This window comes from Magnolia sinica, chromosome 5 (assembly GCF_029962835.1).
Source record: "Magnolia sinica isolate HGM2019 chromosome 5, MsV1, whole genome shotgun sequence".
NCBI classification, from domain to species: Eukaryota; Viridiplantae; Streptophyta; class Magnoliopsida; order Magnoliales; family Magnoliaceae; genus Magnolia; species Magnolia sinica.
The window spans coordinates 104,440,662-104,454,259 of NC_080577.1; positions in this window are offsets into that span (position 1 = coordinate 104,440,662).

Below are 13,598 nucleotides of genomic sequence, written 5' to 3' on the forward strand. Positions count from 1 at the left end.
GGTAGATGCTAAAAATAAGTTGATCTCATTTTATATTACAAAAAATCCAATCATTATCCTTCATGTTAGCTTTAATTGGCCATCTATCTAAAAATTCTTTAATAGGATGATGTTAAACATCAAAGTAATACTTACAAAATAGACAATATATATTGATTATTGTTGAAATGAAAAATGGTCATTTCTTTAGACCTCGTACCTATGTCAGGTCCACCTTTAATTGTCCATCCCTCTCAAAATAAGTTTGGTTGAATGATCAAAATCATCCAATTAGCTACGAAAAAGGAAAAAAAAAAGTGGGTGAATATATTCCTTGGTTTATTAACTTGATACATAAAAAAACTAATTGCTCATTCTCTATGTATGTGTGCACGGGCAATGTCTTATTTTCCATTCAACCTTTTGCAACAAGAGTCCACTTAGTTTCCTGACTCAATCTGGTGGTGCAACTAGAATCAAATCATACTTTTGTGATGGGCTATTTAATCGCGACTTTTCTTCTTTTGATATATTGCACCACTATTGATGTAGAGCGGGTCGCGGACAGTTACATGGCTAAGATGGATCAGAAAAGGCCCGGTCGACGACAGAAGTGATCCAGACCATCGAACCTTAAATCGGGCGTATCTTGCAATCCGGAATGAGTTATCTGACGTAAAATATATGATTTTGGGATAGAACGAGCTACTGAAGCCAACCAACCCCGCTATGCCGGGTTGTGCAGCCCGAAATTGCGAAAAACCCCTAGATCGATGGTCGTTTCCCCGTTTTAATTTTGTTTTTACTATAAATAGTAAGTTTTAGTTTGATTATAACTCTTCATCCGTCGGGCTTTAGGAGTTGTGCCCAACTTGAAAAGAGCTTAGAATAATTAGGAGAACGGTTTGGTGAAGCCAAATAGGACACTTACTATTTTTGGCCGAAAACCTTGTGCACTAGTAGACATCACGACCGTCTATAAATAGTAAGTTTACTATTTATAGTAAGTCGCGGATTCTAAGAGTTTGAGTTGTAGTTTGATTCTAATTTCTTTCCCATTGCTTGGTACCCCTATTTAAAGGGTTGTGAACTCGTTTTTATGCATTAATTAATCAATTTCGAATTTATTAGAATTTATTTCTGTTTTCTGCTTTCTTTCCTCGTGGATTCGAGAAGTCTCTGTGAGGAGTCCAGAGAAGCTCCGTGGATTCGGAGTAGTTATCCTCATCACGTTCATCCCTGCGTCAACTATGGAGTAAATCTAGTGTTAAAGATAAAGACCTAGTCGCGTTTGATCATTTTCCACAACTACTTCAACGAAGTGAGGAGATCTGCAGTACAACTACCATCATTCATTTGATTCATAAGTTCTTTCTAGTTCTTGGCCTCTTGAAATCAATAAATTTTAGGATTATAATGGCTTCAAACACATCTTTGAAGATCATAAACCAAGGCCCCTCTTGAAATCAATAAATTTTAAGATTATAATAGCTTTAAACATATATTTGAAAATCATAAACCAAGATCTTTTTAGGTTGAAAAGATATGATAGAACCAATTTTTTATGATCACAATAAAATGTGTTTTTATTCTATTGTTGTTGAAATTAGCCTATGTGTTGACTAAATCTTACCCTACTTGTGAAGTCAAACTTAATTCGTCATATATATGCTCATAAGAAATAGAAGATAAATGATTATATATGCAAAAATTATATTCTTAATATAGATACTTATCAAATTTAGGATTTTTACTTCACAACCCAAACTAGAAGAGAATTGTAAAAATCATTAAAAAATACATAAAACTGATGATGCAAAGTTAAAAAATATGTTATGAGCAAATATTTGAAATATAAAATGGTAAATTATTGTTTCAAGTGCTTGAATTAGAAGGGATAATTAAATATATGATTGTTAAGGGTATTTGGATAAATGAACAATTCTAAATGGTTGCAATCATTAGAAAAATTGCTACAATCTTGAAAAGACTATTGAATTACCTCCATTCACAAGTAAGAGTCTAGAATTAGAGAGAGAAAATGAGGAATTGAAAATAATGGTAAATGCGATAAAAAAGAATGAAAACCACAACATGGTGAACTAAAGCATTTAACTTCTAAAATGAAAAACATGAAAAATAATAAACTTAAAAAATCATGCCAAAATAAAATTTAAAAGAAACTTGTGTTAATGACGGATGTCTTAAATCTGAAAATCATGGTTCGATGTCATCGCAACAAACTCGATGAAATTGAATTTTTTGATAATTTTAAGCCCCGGTCGCTGGACAGTTTTGGTTCTTCTTTGATGAAATCGAAGGTTGCTCGATGTCATCGAAGGTTTACATAGATTCGTTTGCGGAAACGTAGATTCTGTGAATTTTGTTTCTGATTTTTCTTAGATTTCTTTTTAAACCTATAAATAGGCATGTATACGAGACTGAGAGCTATTCTAAGAGGTTTAAGTATTTCTAAAATGATTCTAGGGTTTCTAAAGGGGCTCTAGGGTTTCAAGGGGTAGAGAAAAGGTGAAGTTTGAGAATTGTTGAAGCCGGGTAAATCTTCTATCTTTGTAATATGTGCTTTTATAGTGAAATTTTCTGTTGCTTTGTGCCGTGGTTTTTTCCCGCAAAGGTTTTCCACGTTAAATCTCTGTGTTTCTTGTGATCGCTTAATGCTCTTAGATTGCTATCCTAGATCCAAATCTGTGTGATTTCGCAGGCCAAAACCCCAACAAGTGGTATCAAAGCTATCGTTGGGGCACAGATCTGAATCTGCAAGATTAACAATAATGAGAAACACCAAGTTTGATATTGAGAAGTACTTAGGTAAAAATAATTTTGAGTTATGGAAGATTAAGATGATTAGTCTATTAACTAAGTAAGGCGAAGTTAAGGCTCTTGAGGAGCAGCAAATAACTATGAAAGATGAAAAATGGGAGACTCTTGATAGTAATGTTTTAACCACCATCCGTTTATGTCTCACGGATAAGGTTCTCTACAATGTCATGAGGGAGAAAACTGCGGCTAAGTTGTGGGTGAAGTTAGAGGATGTCTATGCGAAAAAATTCTCTGAAAATTCCCTATACTTGAAGTCACAGTGGTATACCTTCAAGATGACAGATGATGAAGATCTAGAGGCCCACATTAACAACTTTAATAAATTAGTTTACAAATTGTTGGATATGGAGGAAGTGATCAAGGATGAAGAACAAGCACGTATGTTGTTAAATTCTCTTCCGACATCGTATGAATCATTCAAGGACACGATATACACCGTAAATAAAACTCTAAGTATCGATACTGTTATCTTAGCTCTTCAAGGGAAGGCCACGAGAAAGCATAACAGCGACATGAGGACATCTTGTAATGCATTGATTAGAGGGGCAGGGATACAGATCGAGGTACAGGATCCTTAAGACCAAAATCCAAATCCAATGGTAAGGGCAAAGGAAAACTGAAGTGCTGGAACTGTGGGATGACTGGACACATGAAAAAGGATTGTACCAATCCTAAAGCAAAGGAAAAAATTTCAGCGGCTTCTTCCAAGGAGACCAATGTTGTCACATTTGAGGAAGAGACAAGTGGTGGTGAAGTTCTATCAGTTTCCGTGATCGGACATGTGAACGACAATCATGCAGATGAGTGGATCCTAGACACAGGAGCATCATATCACATGACTCCTCGTTGGAGTTGGTTCGCCAGTTACAAGGAATGCGATGGTGGACAGATTTTTATGGGTAATGACAATGCCTGTAATGTTGTGACTATTGGTGCCGTGAGTATTAAAATGTTTTATGGAATGGAGCGTACCTTGACTGATGTTAGGCACGTTCCTGATACGAAGAAAAGTCTAATTTCTCTCGGTGCACTCAAGGTTATAGGGTGCAAGTTCACTGGTATTGATTGTGTCCTTAAAGTTTTAAAAGGGGCACTTGTGGTTATGAGAGTGCAAATGCACGGTAATCTTTACAGGTTGATTAGGAGTATTTCAGCAGGTGGATCGACAGCAACTGTTACAGATTCCACATCTGTACGTATGTGGCATGCACATCTTGGCCACATGAGCAAGTGGGGCATGAAGGTACTTTCTGATCTATGTTTGATTTCAATTTTTAAGATTTCTAATTTAGATATATGCGAGCATTGTAGATATGGTAAACAATCCAGACTATCTTTTAAATTTGGAAAACATGTACGTAAGGGAGTGCTTGATTATGTGCATTCTGACGTATGAAGGCTATCACCAGAGGTTTCCATTAGGGGGGTCGTCATGGTTTGTTTCATTCATTAATGACTATTCATACTAGGCGGATGGGCCTTTCAAACAGTCGGCTCATCCGAATAAGAGAAATGGACTTTTCCAATAGTTAGTCCCTTCAAAAATAGGAGTGTCATGTATGCATGATTAATTCCAACCATTATTATCCGAATTTGCAAGCAGCCAATTTATAAAGACATTTTAATAGGTGTCATAGCCCAAGGTTTATAAACATGTATTACATAATTATCCTTCAAGCAAAATGTAGCATACTACATATATAGGTTTCCATAAAACAGATATTAAGCATGTAATTAATTTTAATAACTATCGCAAATAGCCAAAAAAGCAGAGTCATTAATTATCAGGAAAAATTAGAATTGGACTAACACATGAGTTAACATGGAAGAGGAAAGCTCAAGGGGTAGAACCTTCACTTGGGGGTTCGTAGTTCCTTTTCTAGTTCAGTTTTCTGAGGCTAGCTAACGGTCCAATGTCATATAGTTGGTCACCTGGGATTATTTCCAACCCATGATCTTGTGTTAATTAGTGTTTACAAAACTTTAGCCCATGTGTGTGTGTGTGTGTTGCGGGAGGGGGGGGGGGGGGGGGGGGGAGTGTTGAAAGGCCCATGGATGAAACCATTTGGACTTGCTTTAGAGTGGCTGGGCCTGCCAAAATTTACCCCAGCAAGTGATCCATCTATGGGCCCAAATTCACTCCCAATCAAGGGCCTAGCTGGGCCCTAGCTTTGGCCCAGCTATAGGGTCCAATACAAACCCAAGATGGAGCTGGGTTAGGCCATCCCTGGCCTAACAATTCATGGCCCAACAGGACCAAATCCATTTGAGTGTGGGCCACCCATGCTTAGGCAGCGTGCAGCCCACAAGCCTTAAGCAGGGAGTGGCCCACCTGCATGGCAAGGTGCGGCCCACTGAGTTGAAACTCAGGTGTGACCCACATTTACTTAAGGTGAGGCCCACAGAACCTGATTTCGACCCATTACAGGGCGGCCCACCATCATATGTGGTGCGGCACACAACAACGTATGACGAGGCCCACCGCTTGGTGTGGCCCACTGAAATGCACAGTGCGGTCCACCTGCTTCTAGATGTGGTGCTGCCCATCTGACCTATACGAGTGGCCCATCAGTTTATATGCTACGGCCCACTGGATGTACAGGGCTTGGTGAGGCTCAAAGGGTGTGGACTGGGCTTGACTTTTGGCTGGACTAGAAATCAGATCGGTCCAGTTCTGGTTTGATTCCAGCCCATATTGTGCACTGACTGAAAGCCCGATAACAGATCCCTTGCTTTCAGTCCGTTACAAGCCTATGTACAGCCCGTTTTTTGCTCTCTTCATGGCCTAGCTGACCTGTTCCCAGCATGATGCATGGTCCAGTGTACCGGCAAGAGGCTGACTTCACGGCCTAATTGCAGGACGTTCCCAGGTGGAGGTTCAATCCCTGTCGAAATCCTGGCCCAATTGAAGCCTCGTGTTGGGTCCCTCGCACGGTCCATTAACAGGCCGTTTTCCTGCTCGAACCAAGGCCTCTGTTCGGCCTGATTTTGGTTCAAATCATGGCCCACTTGCTGGCCATTTTAGCTTAATACAGAGCTCATTTAGGAGCCTACTTCCGGTCACAATCTTGGCCCAGAATTCAGCCATTAATTGGCTTGATTTCAACTCGAACTGCGGCCATTGTTTGGCCTGTTATCTGTTTGAAACATGACCATTGCTTGGCCTGGTTCCGACTCAAAATAGAGCTTCCATTTTACCGAGTTTCAACCTGAAATGCTGCCATTTGTTTGGCCTGATCAAAGGTTGTCTTTCCCATGATTTTAGCTGGACGTTCAGCCCAAAATACAGCCGGGCGAAGGCTGGTTTCGGTCCAAATCACAACCATTACTAAGCCTGGATTCAGCCCGAGTATACAGCCATTGGTTGGCTGGTTTTCAGCTTATATTCAGCCTATCATGCGGGTATGTCCATGGGTGAAAAAAAGGAAAAGACGAATTGCTACCTGATGGGTTCCTAGTTTCGAGAAGGGGGTGGATTTCTCGACCGAGTCTAGCTACGGGCGGACTGAATTAAGTTGACTTGCCACTCAGCTAGCTCTTTCTCCTCTCTCGCTCCTTCTCTCTTTCCTTTCGTTCTTGCTAGTGAGAATCCCAAGGCTATAGGACTCTTTTTATAACAATGGGAAAGGACCACCAACGACTAGAAAAGGGGCATTGGATGCAACGGTCATGATCGAAAAGTGGCCTTGCATGGGGCCCATCCACACGATAAGATGGATAGCTGACCCCTAGGCACATTGGAAAAATAATTTTTTAAAACCTGTGGGGCCCATCTCGTGATCAGGTTTTTAGTAGATTACCGGGGAAGATGAGCTGTCCTTTAATGGCAAATCGCTGCACCACATATTTCAACATGATCTGGTTCATTTGAACGGACCAGATGGGACCTTTGATTGATGTGGGGCCCACTTTTTGGACCCCAATCGTCAGTTTGGGAATATCTCGTGAGATCTTCAAGTTCTCACCACTCCCTATCTTGAGATGGAGTATTTCTCCCCAAAATCTCTTTTGGTTTTACAGAGGATGGTCGAGATTTCTCCACGTGGCCAGGGGATGGCTGAGATCATGCCAGCACTAGCTTTCCTAAAGAGGAAAGTCTCTTCCTTTGCTTTTCTATATACAGGCCTTGCTCGGCCATTTCCGGAAAAGAGAGAGCATGGCTCTCCACGGCGATGGACGGATGGGATAGCTTGATTAGGACGATCATGGGCCACCCATGCGATCCTAGATGGGTCCCACATTGCGGATATTTGCCACGTGCAACACATTGGACGATGACGGCTTATTTTCCTTGTCTTTTTACATGTGCTTAAAATCCTATACCATTATGTTAAGGCGGGTTCCACGAGACCATTGGACGGTTCAGATGGCTTAGAAAGTGGCCAGGGTGGGCCACTTTGAAGCTCAAAGGCCGTCGGATTCAAATGGCCCATTAGCGGGAGAGGAGTTTGGGTTTTTCGGTGTTTTAGCACGGTCAAAGTTGGTTTGACCAACAAGAGATGTCCAGTGCACTTCATGCACTAGCACTAGGGTATACGTGTACTTTGGTTGGGGTCCATTATGATGTTTATGACCAAATCTATAACGTTCTTGGGATCCTCATGTAGGGGTCCCGACCCAATTTTAGGGTGGGGCCGAGGCCCAGGTGGCCATATCACACATCCCAGGCCATTTTATGACCAATATAGTCGATTCAATGGCCGGATTGATTCGATACTCTGTTTCAATGGCTAAATATGAATTTGGGACGTAGTGAGTGCTTGGTTAGGGTCTGGTAGGTCGGGTTTATTTATATGTATACATTATACTAATATTTTATTATTTTTTATAATAATGTAACTAATTATCTCATGTAATTTATTGAACCAACATTTTTATTATTGCATTGAAACACTACGATACGGTTGTCATAGTGTCGTGTATTACTTATAATTATAATGATTAAAATCATATTTATTAATATATAATTCATAATATCATATTATAGGTAAGCATAGGTATAAATGAATTGAAAATTGTAGAATATCATATTTGATTAGAGTCATATTTGTATGTAGTAATATACAATTAAAACATCTAAAAATTTTTGCTCCCATATTTGTAAAAAGTATTTAATACTACTTCAATATTCATAGTCCAACCATACATCGTAAAATTTTTACTCATTATGTTTATATTATTTTAGAAATATTTTATATACATTAAATATATATCTACCACCCTATTATAATATATTTTCATACATTATCATATGACTACTGGATGGTTGGATTTATCTATCGAGGTGATTGAAGTGTTTCCTTATATATTCCTGCAGATCTAAGAGGCAGAGCTTCCTAGGTTCAGATATTTGTGGTAAAGAAAGGCGTCCTAGTGCTATGTGTGCATTCAGGCTTAGCTACTTGGTTCGTCGAATATCCCTTGTGTGTGTGGTTGCGTTTGAATGTTGAGTCTTTTTTGTCTTAGTTCAAGTCATGTCCTGTTTAGCATTAGGCAAATGGTCATGCTATCACAGGTTTTAATAGTAACACCCACATATCAAGGTGCGGGGTGTTATAAGCAGAGAAAAAAGTTTACAGGTTAATGAGGTTGTTGTACGGACTGAAACAGTCGCCTAGACAGTGGTATAAAAAATTTGATTCTTTCATGTTGAGTTAGAAATTTACTTGGAATGAATACAATCGCTGTGTCAATTACAAGACACTAAGTGATGGCAAATTCATCATCCTAATATTGTATGTTGATGATATGTTAATCATCTGTCATGATATGTCTGAAATCAATGTACTAAAGACTCTGTTATCAGGGATAGCCGAGATAAAAGATCTAGGGGCTGCAAAGAGAGTTCTTGGAATAGATATTCATAGAGACAGGAAGAGGAGCAGGTTTTAATTATCACAGGTAGAATACCTTGAAAATGTGCTTATCAAGTATGGGATGGACCAAGCAAAGCCAGTGAGTGTTCCCCACGCGGCTCACTTCAAGCTTTTCTCAGAACAATGTCTTAAATCAAATGAGGAAAAATAAGTTGTCTCATATGCTTTATTCGAATGCGGTTGGCAGTTTAATGTATACCATGGTATGTACAAGACCAGATATTTTATAGGCAGTCGGTGTTGTGAGCAGATACATGTCAAACCCTGGCAATCAATATTAGGAAGCAGTGAAATGGCTACTTCGATACATTTGAGGTACAAAAGACTATGTCTTAACTTTTGAGAAGACAGATAAAGCTGGTAGGGTATGTAGATTCAGACTACGCAGACAGTTTGAATTTCAAAAAGTCGACTTCATGTTACTCGTTTGTATTAGCAGGTGGAGTAATTAATTAGATGTCAAAGTTTCAGTCCGTGGTGGCTCTTTCCATGACTGAAGTAGAATATACAGTAGTGACGAAAGTATTTAAAGAAGGTGTTTGTCTCAGAGGCATGATAAATTACTTGGGACTTCAACAGGAGGCCATGTCAGTTAACTGTGATAGCAAGTGTGCTATAAATTTGGCTAAAAATTCTGTTTATCACTCACGTACTAAACACATTGATGTTCGTCACCATTTTATCTGACAGGTGCTTAAGGAAGGAGGCGTAACACTGGAGAAGATTTACATCAGCATGAATCCAGCAGACATGCTTACCAAGATTGTTTCTATAGAAAAGTTTAAGTTTTGTGCAACTTCTTTGGGCTTGACGATGGCGTAAAAGAATGACATAATGTGCACGAGAAGCGTTAATGAAGCTATGATGCGAGACAAAGATAAGATAAGAGGACAAGAAGCTATACGTTTGAAGATTGAAGACAAAGTAGATATTTTTATTGAAAGATGTCTTAAATATGAAAATTATGGTTCGATGACACGAACCAGCTTCGATGTCATCAAAGCCAGTTCGATGTCATCGAAGTAAACTCAATGAAATCAAATTTTTTGATAATTTTAGGCCCCGGTCGCTGGACAGTTTTGGTTCTCCTTCGATGATATCGAAGGTTGCTCGATGCCGTCAAAGGTTTACACAGATTCGTTTGCGGAAACATAGATTTTGCTAATTTTGTTTTCAATTTTGCTTAGGTTTATTTCTAAACCTATAAATAGGCATGTATACGGGACTAGGAGCTATTCTAAGAGGTCTAAGTATTTCTAAAAGGGTTCTAGGGTTTCTAAAGGGACTCTAGGGTTTCAAAGGGTGGAGAAAAGGTAAGGTTTAAGAATTACTCAAGTCGGGTAAGTCCTCTATCTTTGTAATATGTGCTTTCATAGTGAAATTTTTTGTGACTTTGTGCCATGGTTTTTTCCCGCAAAGGTTTTCCACATTATATCTTTGTGTTTCTTGTGATTACTTTGGTGCTCTTGGATTGCTATCCTATATCTATATCTATGTGATTCCACAGGCCAAAACCCCAACAACTTGGAGATAAGAAACGAATGATGGTGATTGCTAAGTGTTTGGTGAACATATCTATTATATTAGGCACTGCATTCATCATAAGAAGCCTCAAGTAAGTCAACAACAACCACAACCCCTGTAGAAATGCAAGAGAAAATTATTGAAAAGCCATACATTACAATAGTTTTCAAGGTCAAACACTCAATGGAGGAAAAGCGATGAATGGTGGATTAATACATGAGCATTGACTCATGTGTCCTTTGATAAGAATTTGTTCCAAACATATAAACATGTTGTAATGACTCCAAACTCGTTCTAGGAATGAATACAATGCATATGTTATTGGAAGAGAAATACATCCAAATCATCTAGATGGCTCAAGGTGATCAAAGTAGGGTGGGACTTGAGATCCACAATCATCTCCTCTTAGGAAAAGTGTTGTAGCTTTCCTTTCTTTCTTCCAAATCTCCACATGCATCAGCATTGATCCCACCACTCATTTTATTTTTCTTTGTTTGCTGGACATCTCCTATCTCAAACACTCGTTGCTTGTTTTTAAGTGATTCTTGATTGTACACTCTGCACCTTGTCAAATCTTCAGATCCTAGCGTATCAGAAATCAATAATCATTTGATCTTTCTTATCTATTGGTTCATTATATTACTATTTTATTTTTCCTTTTGCAACCATTCTCTTCAAATTCCTATTGATGTTGTACCATTGCAATCTCCCAGATAGCACCTTGAATCAAGATGTAGTTCTTCAATAAGTTTTGGGTGTTGCCTGCAATTGATTAGCTAATAAGATGTTTGAAACTCCAAAACTTTCAAAATTTCTAAAATATTAAAAAGTAGAAACTGCATGTGAGTGTGAGTGGAGAAGGGTGCTTAAACACTTGTTTCTCTATCATCGAGGTCCTTATTTTGAATCTTCGGTTACAGATCTTATTTAGGAGTAATTTTAGTTGGAATTTTTTTTTTCCAACTCAAGGCAATTCTATGATCTCCAGCTAATCATAGATTCTAAGCTTTATCGGCTGGTGGCGACTCTAAATCAATTACATATATCATTTTGAATTCACACCACACCCATTCCAAAAAACCAAGATCTAGCGAGGTGCATCTTAGGGCGCATGCTGCCTATGTAGGGAGCGCACATATTGGATAATTGCTTGAGTCCATGCTCCTTGGAAAGAGTACAATGTCATTTTTTTTATTCCGAGAAAAACTACATGCATGTTGGGTCAAGATATTTTGACCATTGATCATAGTATTTAACTAATACTTGACTTTTAGTGCACAAGTGTGACCCACCTAAGCAAATGATTGATCTTAACATGTGTGCCACGAGGCCCCACCCAAGCATGAGCCTCACTTTGATGGACTAACTCAAAGATACCACAATTGGATGGTCTTAGCCTGATTGGGGCCTTTTGACTGGTTTGGTAGATGCTAAAAATAAATTGGTTTCATTTTATATTACAAAAAATCTGATCATTGTCCTTCATGTCAGTTTTAATTGAACATCTATCTAATAAAAACTTTGATAGGATGATGTTAAACATCAAAGTAACACTTGAAAAATAGGCTATATATATATATATATATATATATATTGATTATTGTTGAAAGGAAAAATAGTCATTTCTTTAAACCTTATAACTATGTTAGGTCCACCTTTAATTGTCCATCTATCTCAAAATAAGTTTGGTTGAATGATCAAAATCATCCAATTAGTTGTACAAAAGAAGAAGAAAAAAAAAGTGGGTGAATGCATTCCTTGGCTTATCTCTTGGGAATTGCTCCCCAATAAAAGCTAGGCATTGGAATTCGATTTTTATTTGGTGATGGATTCATTTTACGAATGTTGTGACCAAGCTAAGGGAAAGTCAAACAAAACTTGTGTTTCATTTGGAGGAAACTTAATTGTTTAATCATCCCATTATCAAAAGTCACTTTGGCCAGTGGTTCCATTCAACTAATCAGTATAATAGATGGTCCAAAGTTGGAAAGCATTCCCCAACTAAATCTTGGAAACCATTCCATAGCATAAGAAAAAGGAGTTAGGGGTGTCCTAACCCCTTCTTGGTAGGACATAGGTTTTTCCGGGGAATATTGAAACTTGAAGGCAATAGTTCCACGGGAAAGGCATGTTTGGTTGAGCATTTTCTAAAAACTCACTTTGATTATATGAATATAACCATCCAATCATTCATTTGCTAGAAAATCAGGATTCATTTATGCATTCCCTTACCTACAACACACTCATGTGGGCTGTTCGGAAGCCCTTCATTTTCATAGCCAACAATTGGATTTCTTATTTCTAAAAAAATAGTGGATACACGCAATTATTTTACTCTCAATCCTCTCAAATACATGAAAAGGGTAATGTTATGGTGTGTCGTATACCCCATATTCCAAAGACGTGCAAATGCTAAAATTAAAAGAGATTTAGATGATGACATGCCCCTCATGGCATTCTCCATGAGGTTGGTTTCTCTACTATTATTGGGAGAATAAGCTTAATCTACAACTGGTGTGTGGGACCACCATGAAATAAGGCCCACATCCAATCCATGCATCCACAGTGTGCAAGTTTATCATGTATATGAAAATCAGCTTAATCCAAATCACAAGTGGGTCACAACACATGGAACAATTGTGATGAGGAATCACTCTATCAAAACCTTCCAAATTGTATGTGGGGTCACGATGTTTTGTTTATGCATCTAATCCATTAAGAAGATGTGCCCCACTATCATAAAAAAATATGGCCATTAGAACACTTAGGTGATCAACACCATGTGACTTTAGAGGTTTATAATGTATAATATTTTGTTGGATTTTATGAAGTGCATCAAATTTTCAAAGGTGTTTTTCAAAAAACAGATTTTAATTAACCCTACAATCTTTTGTTGTCAATAATATTAAATATCTAAAACATTAATTCTTATGATGAACTGTTTAGATTTACTTGATTTAAGTGCACACAATCTAAAAATTCAAACTGTCACTGATGCCCATCTTTTATAGTAGTCCGCTTTCCTGGAATATTTTTTCCTGTATAATATGATTTATATATTTATAAGGAAGGGTTTAAAGTTAAAGAGGCGCTTATGGCAGTTTACCAACCCACAATTTTCACAATTTTTATAAACGAATGCATGGAAAGCTTGTAACCTTCCGTACGTATCCACGCATGTTCATTTGATCCAATCCATCTATAACCATGGCCATCCACCAAAGACCCATGCGCATAATTGATCAAGTGGTAGGTCATTAAATCATCATTAAGTGTATTTAAAATAATTTTATTAATTAAACAAAGCTTTTATGATTAAAGACTTTTGTAAAACAATTAAAAACCTTTCATGTATTAGGTTTGGTGAATAAAAATACC